We start from the raw sequence: 11348 nt of genomic DNA on the forward strand, positions 1-11348 counted from the left end.
TATATTATATACCAGAAGAAAAGAAATATAACATCAAACGCCTAACATGCGACTTAAACTGTATAAAGTGGGTATAATTGTTTTCCATTACTTTCATGATTTTGTAGACTGATTTTCTAAATGTTGACAAATAAAATGCATGACATCTGAAACAATGTTAAATCATGATTATTTATCAGAGACTAATGTATGGTTTTTATCGTTGTTGCTTTCATGATTATTTTTGTCATTAATATTTCATTGTACTATGAACTTTGTACATTTATGATTCATTCGATCACGACCAATTTTCAATTACCAGTATTCCATGATAGAATATTTCGATTTTTACATTGCCGTAATGATATATTATTTTTCCTTACATTCAAGTTGTGTAAAACTGTATGTGAACGATACAATGCAAGCTATATGAGATTATGTAATTATAAACTATTGTATAGGGCATTTAAAGGATAATTCCTATATTAAGCCTTTAGTAAGATAAGATAAGATAAGATATATTTGCTTTTAAAAAGACTGATGGGAGAACGGATGAGCGATTCGTCACGTGATATCAGCAATAGGGAATGAGATTAGCGGAAGAGTATCGTCCCTTGATTGGACGTCACCCTTAGTCTGTGACGTCACCGGCGGAAAAGTTATTAGAGAGAAAACGTCATGTTGGTTGTGCGCATGCGTCTCTCGTCCTCGCTTCCGGTGAAAGCGGCTTGAGACACTTCAAAACCAAATTGACGTTCTCTCTGTAAGGTGACATCCAATCAAGGGACCTTACTCTTCCGCCAATCTCATTCCCTGTAACCCCAAGTCCCATGTTGTTATCACCTTGCATTGGGACATGCCCATTTTGGGCACTGGCAGTGGCAGGCTGGGATCATTTGATTGATCCGTGAGCACTACTTCTACTAACGACAACTCACTAGCCGGTACACTAATAATAATGTGACCCCTCGCCTCAAAACGGTATTAAGTAAGTCGGGATGACTAAGATGCTGAAAATTAAATTTGTAGCCAGAAATATCAGACTTGTGTTGAGTGTGTAAACTTTATTGAGAAGAATGAATATCATATTTCAGGTTGCTGAATACCAATAATTCATAATTTTGTCCAGTTTAACTTTAGTTTGACTTTTTAGCATAGTCTTTTTAGTCATAGTGTTGGCGAAGGCTACGGTTGAACGCGATATACAGACAGAGTCAAAAGCTATCTGAATCCCCTTAACTATAAGTACAAGTAGCTTTCATTATGGGCATGACAAAACGGTTGGAGAAGGAAACTAAGTTTAAAAACGGGTAGGTTAAAAAAAAACAAAAAACAAAAAAAAAAAAACAACAGATTTTTGTCCCGTACAGATGTTTGTAAGGCAGATTTGTCATCTATTGAACAAACAAACAAACAAACAAACAAAAAAGCCCCAAACAAAACAGACAAACAAAAAGGAAAAGAACAAGATGGAAAAAATGAAACAGTCAGAAGAACAATACAACAAAAAAATAGATAAAAAAAGAAAACTCCACCCCTCCCCACCATTACCGTAAAAAAAGAAACCTCAAAAACATACAAACGAACAAAGAAAAAAGAAAAAAAAAGAATATCCTGCCCCCCCCCCCCCCCCAAAAAAAAAGTAACTAATATATATATATATATATATATATATATATATATATATATATATATATATATATATATATATATAATATATATATATATATATATATATATATATATATATATATATATATATATATATATATCAACATATAATTTTTTAAAAAATCAAACCCCATTTTGTTAGAGATGCTAAGTAAACAAACAAATGATGTATTGCAACATTGTTACAATATTATGTTTGAGAGCCCAGATTTCTTTTTTTTTATTTGGGGGGTGCCAAAAACCTGACGATCTGACATCAACATTGGAGTAGCTAGAGCTTTTTAAAAACAACATTATTATCGGAAAAGTGTCGACACAGTTGACACGTTGTTGTCCAGACTGCTTTTGGTACGAGGAAGGTAGGAGATAGACAGACAGACAGGCTGATAGATAGATAGATAGATAGATAGATAGATAGATAGATAGATAGATAGATAGATAGATAGATAGATAGATAGATAGATAGATAGATAGATAGATGGATGGATGGATGGATGGATGGATGGATGGATGGATGGATGGATAGATAGACAGATAGATAGATGGATGGATAGATAGATAGATAGATAGACAGATAGATAGATCTATCTGAAAAAGACGATTAAGTAATAAACATTTCTCAATGTGATTATTCCCATACATCAAATACAGTTCACTCCGCTTAATCGCACACTCCGCTTATATGCTACACATTCCCGAAAAACTGAATTATGTCTATATAATCGCTCCGCTTAATCGCTACACCTAGATTCAATCTTGTTTTGAGAAAAATACCTAGCAAATCCATACTTTTAAAAAAAGTAAGGAAAATGCGTTTCTCATTGAACCAGTGACATCTATAGATATATGAAGTCCTAGCATTGAACCATTAATATCGTATCGCGCGTGAAAAAACGCTTTCCCGTCAACGCAATTCCACTATTTCTCAGACCCCGACTAGGTCAGACGCGCAATGCTTGTTAACATTAACTGACATCAACGGATTACATGACACGATGGGCTTATTTGCTCAGCACTCGCTTGTCTGCTTCACAACGTGTGTGTGAAACGTGATCGCCATCCACCCAATTAATGCCGTGTGTTTGTTTACATTGTCTGACCACTCGATTGCAATTCAATTCTCTACCTGTCCATTGTTTTCCTCTATTGGATCCAACCATCCATCCATCCCCCCATCTATCTATCTATCTATCTATCTATCTATCTATCTATCTGTCTGTCTCTCTCTCTATCTATCTAAGAAAGGGTTACAGGGAAGACTCGCGTCTCAGCTCTTGATTGATCTATAGATAGTATGCGCTTGGCTAAGGAGCTCACAGCATTGCCATCCGTAAGTATAACGGGCCAACACACAAAACTATGTATAACCATGATCATTTATAGTCAGGTTAATACAGTTTAGTGAGAATTACTCATAAACGCGGATGGCAAAAAAAAAAAACAATAACAAAGACCAGAGTGACGTCATCTTCGTTCTGTCTATACGGTCCATGTCCACATTGATACACGCAAAAGGCAACAAAACTGGCATCAACTCAAGGCCAGTCTTTCTCCCTAGGACTTCATATATAGATTGTTGTCCTGCCTTGTAGACCTGCCCCGTAGAACGGAAAATTTCGTGGGCGACTCGTCCCTCCTATGGATGTCGCTGCTTTCTCCGCATAAGAAGGCTGGCTCTTGAGCTGGAAAGGTCGACAGAATGTCTCTCACCAACTCTTCAATTGCTGTTTTTTTGGTTTTTTTTTTTTTTTTTTGTTTTGTATTTTTTTTAGTTTGTTTTTTTTTTTTAACAAAGCATAATAGGGATGCATAATATTATAACTTTATCGCTATTACGATTCAGTAAAATCGAGAATTCCACACAATTCTATAAGTATAAAAAAACCCAAAAAAACCCCCTGTAATTCTGTCGTGTATCAACATTCATAAGATTGCAGTCAGTAAGTAGTTACAAGAGCTTTACATCATCGCATTGGAATGTAATCATCAACATCACCAACAACAACATTGTACAAAACATACATCATCGTCATCATCAATATTATCATCATCATCCTTTTTGCCCGACAACCCCCCGCCCCCCCCCCCCCCCCCCTCCTCCAAAAAAAAAAACAAACCCAAAAAACTAACAAAAACATAAAAAAACAAAAACAAAACAAAATAATAAAAAAACAACATGATAATAATAATAATAATTGAGTCAAGGGTTGAGGTAAGTGCAGTGCTAAGGGTGCGATGCTAAAAAAACAAACAAACAAAAAAAAAAAACAGTGTTAAGTGCAGCGTGAAGTGTGCACGCGTGTGCATCAGATAACGCCCTGGCCTGTCAATCCAAAGCATGGCAATGAGTAAGAAGCAGCAAGGAGAAGGGCGTCGGAAATGGCTCATTCACTAACATATTATCTCACTCACCCCACAAACATCACCCACAGCATCAAAACGGTAATAGGTCGTAGTGATTTCCGTGCTTTAACCCTCTCCTTACTAACTATAGGAAAATCGTCACATTTGTTACGATACAATACAAACAGCATTTTTTCTTATTCAAATTTCTCTTGTACATCATAAAATTTAAAGAAAATGAACAACGTGTTGTAGGATATGATTTGCTAAAGAAATTATTTATCGCAAGAATTTTACGGCTATTATGTCTGAATGATATAAAATCTATTTTTCTGCTAGTCCGTTGTGAAGTTTTGGTGAAAATACTGAAAATAGCTGGCAAGGAGCTGTTTTATTTTAATTTAAAAACAAAACAAAACGATTTTATAGTTTAAAAAAAAACATGAAATGTGTTGATTTTATAAGTCTTATATCAGACAATAGACATAATTCAGAAAAGTGAGTGGAGCAGGCACTTATGTTGATAATAACAAGAAATGAATTGAGTAGGAAAGTGCCAGAAGACAACAGAGAATAAAAGCTTCGATAGACTAGAATCTGAAGCGACTTTTTTGGGGGTCTTGGATAGCTCATACGTTAGAGTCACGAGTTGTCGTACCTGTAAGGTTGTAAGGTCGCGGGTTCGCGAGTCCCCATCGCCGCCGCGAAGTTTTTATTCTCTGTTGTCTTCTGGCACTTTCCTACTCACTTCATTTCTTGTTACAATTGACATAACAACTTAAAATATCAAAAACTGAAACCTCACAACTGGGGTGAGTTTAACTTGTAAAATGAATTAATTATTAGTACCTGGTCCACACTGTGCGGCTATATTGTCTTGTGGTATGGCACTCGCTTTTGGATCGGAAGGTTCTGGGTTCGAGCCTCGCTCGGCGCATATTTAAGTCCTTGGAAAAAGGCTATTTACTCACATTCTCTCACCGTACTCAGGTGTAAAATGAGTACCTGGCCGTTAACAGCGTTGTCTCTGTCGGAAAAAAAATGTATTATCGCCTAACATGCGTCATTGCTCGTTCTATATTATGTTACGTGTGGCTGTTGGTCAGGGAGCCCTTTGTAATGCGCTTTGAGCACGTTTAGTGGATATTGCGCTTTATAAAAGCTCAATCAAAGCTCACACTGGCTGTGTACCGTTTAGAGGTTTTCGGCCACGACTATCAGTCTAATGTCATGACACGGTTACATTTCTTGACTTGGTGTTAATTGATAGCTTTTTGGTCAGGCCACGTGATCAACCAAATACATCCTTGTTATTGTTTTGATTTAAAGCTTACTGCGAAGTTATCCGGCAGGGGTGAAGGTCACGTGTATTCCCAGAGAGGAGAGAGAATGAAAGAATGAATGAGTGAAGCTGACGTCTCACGGCTCTTTATTAATGTTTTTAGTATTTATTTTTTTTGACCGCCAGTTGGGTGACTACTTCCACTTCTTGCTTCAGACCGTAGCCATCGTTCACATATATATAGCCTGATACAAGAACCCTATTGGACTGGCAGTTTGACGTCATTTTTTTTAGGTTTGTGTAGCGTCTAGTGAGTTGTTGTTAGTAGAGCTCAAGGAAACAAGTTATTTCATTGGTTGAACTAATGAATACAACTCACGATTTGTTTTCTTTTGTGGCCAAAGACTGGCATTTTGGCGTCATTTTTTGGTCAGTACCAGGCTATAACTTTACGATGGCTACGTTCAGATCCACTCGAGCAGAATGTAAACGAAACTTAACATAGCGGAGACACAAGAGTTCTGTGTGTGTCTGTCCGATTGATCAGACGGACAGAAATGGTGAGTATTTCACTTAAAACAGTTATTTCAAGCGCATGCCAAGCAGTCGAATCGCTATGTCCTACATATCGCGAATATTTATCACAATATTTTGAATATCTGATGAGGAAATTGCATCAATATAGCTGACGTCATGTTTTTTTTTTGTTTTTTTTTTTTGTTTTTTTTTTTCAAATGCCTGTGTTAACATTCATTGTCACTCTCGGGACCTGTGGGGCCGATTGTTTCAAGTAGCAGGCAAGTATTTAAGATAACTATGGTCGGAACTTGGAACCACCAATACGCTCCAACAGTCGTAACGCCACTTCCCTCGTAATGACGCATCGTAACTTAGTAACTGGCTCTAAACTATCGGAACAAAATGGCGGACGCCCTTATGAAAAATTTCTCCGACGAGCATAAAAGCGTATCCAAAGGGAAAAAAACCCCATTATAAATCTGATCATGTTTTGACTTTTACACATTCTGATCACATGACATATGAAAAGTTCTAGCCAGCTTGAAGAATAAAAAGTACCACGATGGTAACCGTTGCTGGGCGACGTGACATCAGACAATTGAATCCAATTGGCGGTCAAAACACAAAGCCGAATGACGCACCTTCATTCAATCCTTCTGTACACCGAACCAGCTGGGCTGAGCTAGTTGGTCAACGAAGAGGATAAATAATTAACTTTTACATGTTGTCCTCCGAAAGAAAATACTGTTGGCACAAACACGGCTATGCCGCAAAGCCGTTCGTTCAGAATATATATATATATATAATATATATATATATATATATATATATTATACACACACACACACACACACACACACAAACAAATAAATCAGAAGACTTGTTAAACGCAATAATATGATAATGATAAGCAAAGCGGTGCAAATGTGCTAGTGCTAGTCTACATTATAATATTATGAGAGGGTGACATAAAGTTTGTATTTTGTAACTTTTGACAAAACAAATCAATAAACAAATAAATAAATAAATAAATAAATAAATACATATTTAAATAAAAAAAAAATAAATAAATAAATAAATAAATAAATAAATAAATAAATAAATAAATAAATAAATAAATAATAAATAAATAAATAAATAAATAAATAAACCATATTATGTGCTGAAAATCTTAATAATATTTTTTTGTAAATGATCTATAGTTTTAATAATCAGTTGATCTGGCTTGAAAAATGATAGATGAAATAAAAAGTAAGAAGACTGGTATCAACATAATAAGAATCGCTGAAGAAGTCTCTGTGAAAAAGTCGAAAAAGTGCGGATGGACAAAACTATCGACACAGTTTGGACACTTTGAGAAGCAACTTCTACCAACGTCTTGGTGAGAGGATCTCGGTTTAGAATAATTTTCATTATTATTTCCCAGGAAAATGATTAAAACTCCATTATTTATTTTCAATGTTTAAGTAATAATAATAATAATAATAATAATAATAATAATAATAATAATAATAATAATAATAATAATAATAATAATAATAAATATTAATAATAATAATAATAATAATAATAATAATAATAATAATAATAATAATAATAATAATAATAATAATAATAATAATAATAATAATAATAATAATAATAATGTTTTATAATCAAAAGCATCCAAGACAATTTAAGACAAAGGGGACTTTTTTGGTCTTCTGTAAAAAAAAATGTCTATTTTTTTTTTTAAAGAGATAGCCTATTGTCCTCAAAATCGTTCAATCTACTACATATTCTATCATTATCGTATTCTTACTGAGTGAGCAGCAGGGGTAGCACAGGATGAAGCAGCATCTGTGGCAGAGATTCATAATGGCTGCGGGTTGCTGGATGGGCGGACGGACGGATTAGATTGTCGTGATGGGCGTTAATCCTAAAATCGTAATCCCGAAATATGACGACGTCACACCATCATTATCCCATTGAAGTCGTTAATCCACTCTGAGTTCGTCGAAAGTCACAGAGAAAAAATAAACAAACAACTCCGAAATGTGAAATTCTGAATGATCCTTTGTGAATCTTGTGTTGCTTTTTAATGAGGTACTACGACCTTGACATTGATGCGGTTCATTCATGTAGATATTCGAGTCTTATTTGAATTGAACACAAACTCTACTTAGATAATCATATCTAGCTTTAAAACTAAAATTAATATGATCACAAATTAATTAATTTCACAATGAAGTAGTTATAACAAATCCACGCATATCTCTCTCTCTCTCTCTCTCTCTCTCTCTCTCTCTCTCTCTCTCTCTCTCTCTCTCTCTCTCTGTGTGTGTGTGTGTGTGTGTGTATGTATGTGTGTGTGTGTGTGTATGTATGTGTGTGTATGTGTCTGTGTGTTAAAGGGTGCGTGTTTTTTCTTTCATTTTTATTAAATTCACGAAAAAACTCTTCTCTATAATTAGCGGCTCACGTGACCCTTACGTAGTAAGTACTACGTACTACGTCTTGCATCGTGCTGTACGTAGCCATAATTTTAAAAATCTCTAACATGTCGGATCAACGAGACGCAGAAAGAATGATTTTACGTTCGAAAATTATTTTTTTCAAGCTAAACTAACGAATGAATGCATTCTATTTTTTTTTAAAGTGGGAAACATATCTCATATATTTCTTGCATAGTTGTTTTAAAACCATTTTTAATTAAAACTCAATACTCTTAAACAGGTACATCCCACATTGTACCAGAATGAGGCGGTACGCCACTTGTGTTGAATTTATCATTATTATTATTATTATTATTATTATTATTATTATTATTATTATTATTATTATTATTATTATTATTATTATTATTATTATTATTACTATTAAAATTAGTTTATTTACAACAATAACACACAAAAAAAAGGAAGATTAGATACACTTCACAACCATCTATCTAGTCAGCACATCACGACTGCGACATAATTAATTATTCCCTTTCGATGCTATGTCTAACATACGTTAACGTTACACACATAACCCACATAATATACGATCAAACAGCTGCCGTGTTCCGTGTCCATGGTTCATTAATTCCTAATACATGACAACGCATACAATAATAATAATATATTATGACATCGGATGGTCTTGACTTTAATGAATGACTATTTGGATGTAGAGATAGTAGTAGTGTAAGCATTCCGTTTTAAATCGTAGCCATCGTAAACTTATAGATAGTATGCGCTTGGCTAAGAAGTTCACAACATTACCGACCATCCGGAAGTAGGACGGACCAACAGACACAACTGTATGTAACCTTGAATTTTATAGACTGCTTAATAGGAGAATTACTCATAAACGCGGATGGCAAAAAGCAATAACAAAGACCTGAGTGTCATCAACTTGATGCTATCTATAGCCTGACACTGACCAAAAAATGACGTCAAAAGACAAGTCTTAGGCCACAAAAGAAACAAAAAACAAATCGTGAGTTGTATGCAATAGTTCAACCAATGGGACCACTAGTAAAGACAACTCACTAGGAGGTCCACCGTGGCCTTAGTAAAGACCACTTGCTTCCATGAGCTCTACTAACGACAACTCGCATGGCGGTGCAAAAACCCAATAATGACGTCAAACTGCCAGTCCTTTTGGATTTCAGTATCAGGCTATATAACATAACGATGGCTACGGGCCCACACACCTAAAAATAAGGTCAAAATATGTGTCTTAGCGAGGCTGAGCGTAGCCATCGTAAACTGCACTGACCAAAAATGACGTCAAAAGACATGTCTTTGGCCACAAAAGAAAACAAATTGTGAGTTGTATTCAATAGTTCAACCAATGGAATCACTTGCCTCCTTGAGCACTACTAACAACAACTCACTAGGCGGTCCACAACCCTAACAATGACGTCAAACTGTAAGTCTTAGTGGGTTCCATTCATTGTCAGGCTATATATAATGTTTACCCTGACTCACTACCGAATAGGGGTAACTGGTCACAAATGAGCTTAGCAACTCTCCTCCCTCCCCCCCCCCCCCCCCCCCCCCAATAAAGTTGGGTTTTCTAAAAAGTAATATGGAAAATATTACTAGATCTTATGACAATACACAAACCATGAGCACATGATTCGATTCATCATCGGGGAACACATGACGATGACCATCATCGCGTGAGTGTGTATGTGTGTGTGTGTGTGTGTGTGTGTGTGTGTGTGTGTAGATAGTATGCGCTTGGCTAAGAAGCTCACAACATTGCCATCCGGAAGTATAACGGACCAACACACAAAACTGTGTGTATCCATGAACGTTTATAGTCAGGTTAATACAGTTCAGTGAGCATTACTCATAAACGCGGATGGCAAAAAAAAAACAAAAAAAAAAAAAAAAAATAAAAAAAAAAAAAAAAATAAAAAAAAAAAAAAAAAAAACAACCCAATAACAAAGACATGAGTGACGTCATCTTCGAACTATCTATAGCGTGCGCTTGGCTAAGAAAATCACAACATTGACATCCGAATGTATTGATAGTTCGAAGAGCAATTATCCAGACTATAAACGTCCATGGTTACACATCGTTTTGTGTGTTGGTCAGTTATACTTGCGGATGGCAATGTTGTGAGCTTCTTAGCCAAGCGCATACTATCGATAGACTTTTGTAAATACACAGGCAAAAGGCGCTCAGCTCTACTAAGGTGTGTGTGTGGGGGGGGGGGGGGGGGGGAGGGGAGGAAGGGGGGGTGAATTGAAAGGCGGTTGGGTGAGGTTTGAGAAGATAAGGGGAGGGGGGATACAGCCAATACACAACCAATATCTTATCTCTGTCGTTGTTAGTTATTGATTGGTGTTGTTGTGTTCGGATATTAAACATTGATTTGAGAATTAGTGCTATGTGTTTAGGTAAAAAGCTCACAACATCCGGCAGCCGTAAATACCGTGCCAACACACAAACTATAATGTAACCTGAAACGTTTGTTGTTTTTTAAAAATCTGATTGATAGTGTAGTGAGAAAATGGTCATTAAAATGGCTGGCTATAAAAAAAAACAATAACAAAGAGACGAGTGACGTCAATTTCGTTTCATCTACCGTCTCAAAACGGTATCAGACTTGGCCAAAATCTAGTCCTTCAGAGGCGTTCATAAAGCCCGCCCATACAGAACCGGAATGTATCCCGGTTTCTACTCTGTTAACTGGACAATAGCAATTGCTTGCTATCCTTTGGAAAGGACTATTATCTGTCGCAAAAGGTGAAGTAGAAAGTCTTTTGAAGGAAATACTACAACTGATCTTTTCCTTCGTTTATTTTATTATTTATTTTTTTTATTGTTGTAGACTGAAGACAATAGAGCTATAATTTTTTTAAAGTGTCAAGAACCAAAATCTGATACTTCCTGTCATTTTAACTTTACAATAACTATTTAGAATACAGTTTAGTGAGAATCACTCATAAACGCGGATGGCAAAAGACAATAACAAAAGCTTGAGTGACGTCATCTTCATTCTATCTATAGCCTGACACTGACCAAAAAAAATGACGTCAAAATGCCAGTCTTTGGCCACAAAAGAAAACAAATC

At 35.7% G+C, this 11348-nt stretch overlaps 1 protein-coding gene across 1 annotated transcript in view; it reads right to left on the reverse strand.

Moving 5' to 3' along the window:
• Positions 1-11348, reverse strand: part of LOC144978165 (uncharacterized) — a 121968-nt gene that overhangs the window by 26303 nt on the left and 84317 nt on the right. The window lies entirely within an intron of this gene.

The sequence above is a fragment of the Berghia stephanieae genome, chromosome 8 (assembly GCF_034508935.2).
Source record: "Berghia stephanieae isolate SIO BIC M18660-M18661 chromosome 8, UCSD_Bste_1.3, whole genome shotgun sequence".
Taxonomy (NCBI): domain Eukaryota; kingdom Metazoa; phylum Mollusca; class Gastropoda; order Nudibranchia; family Aeolidiidae; genus Berghia; species Berghia stephanieae.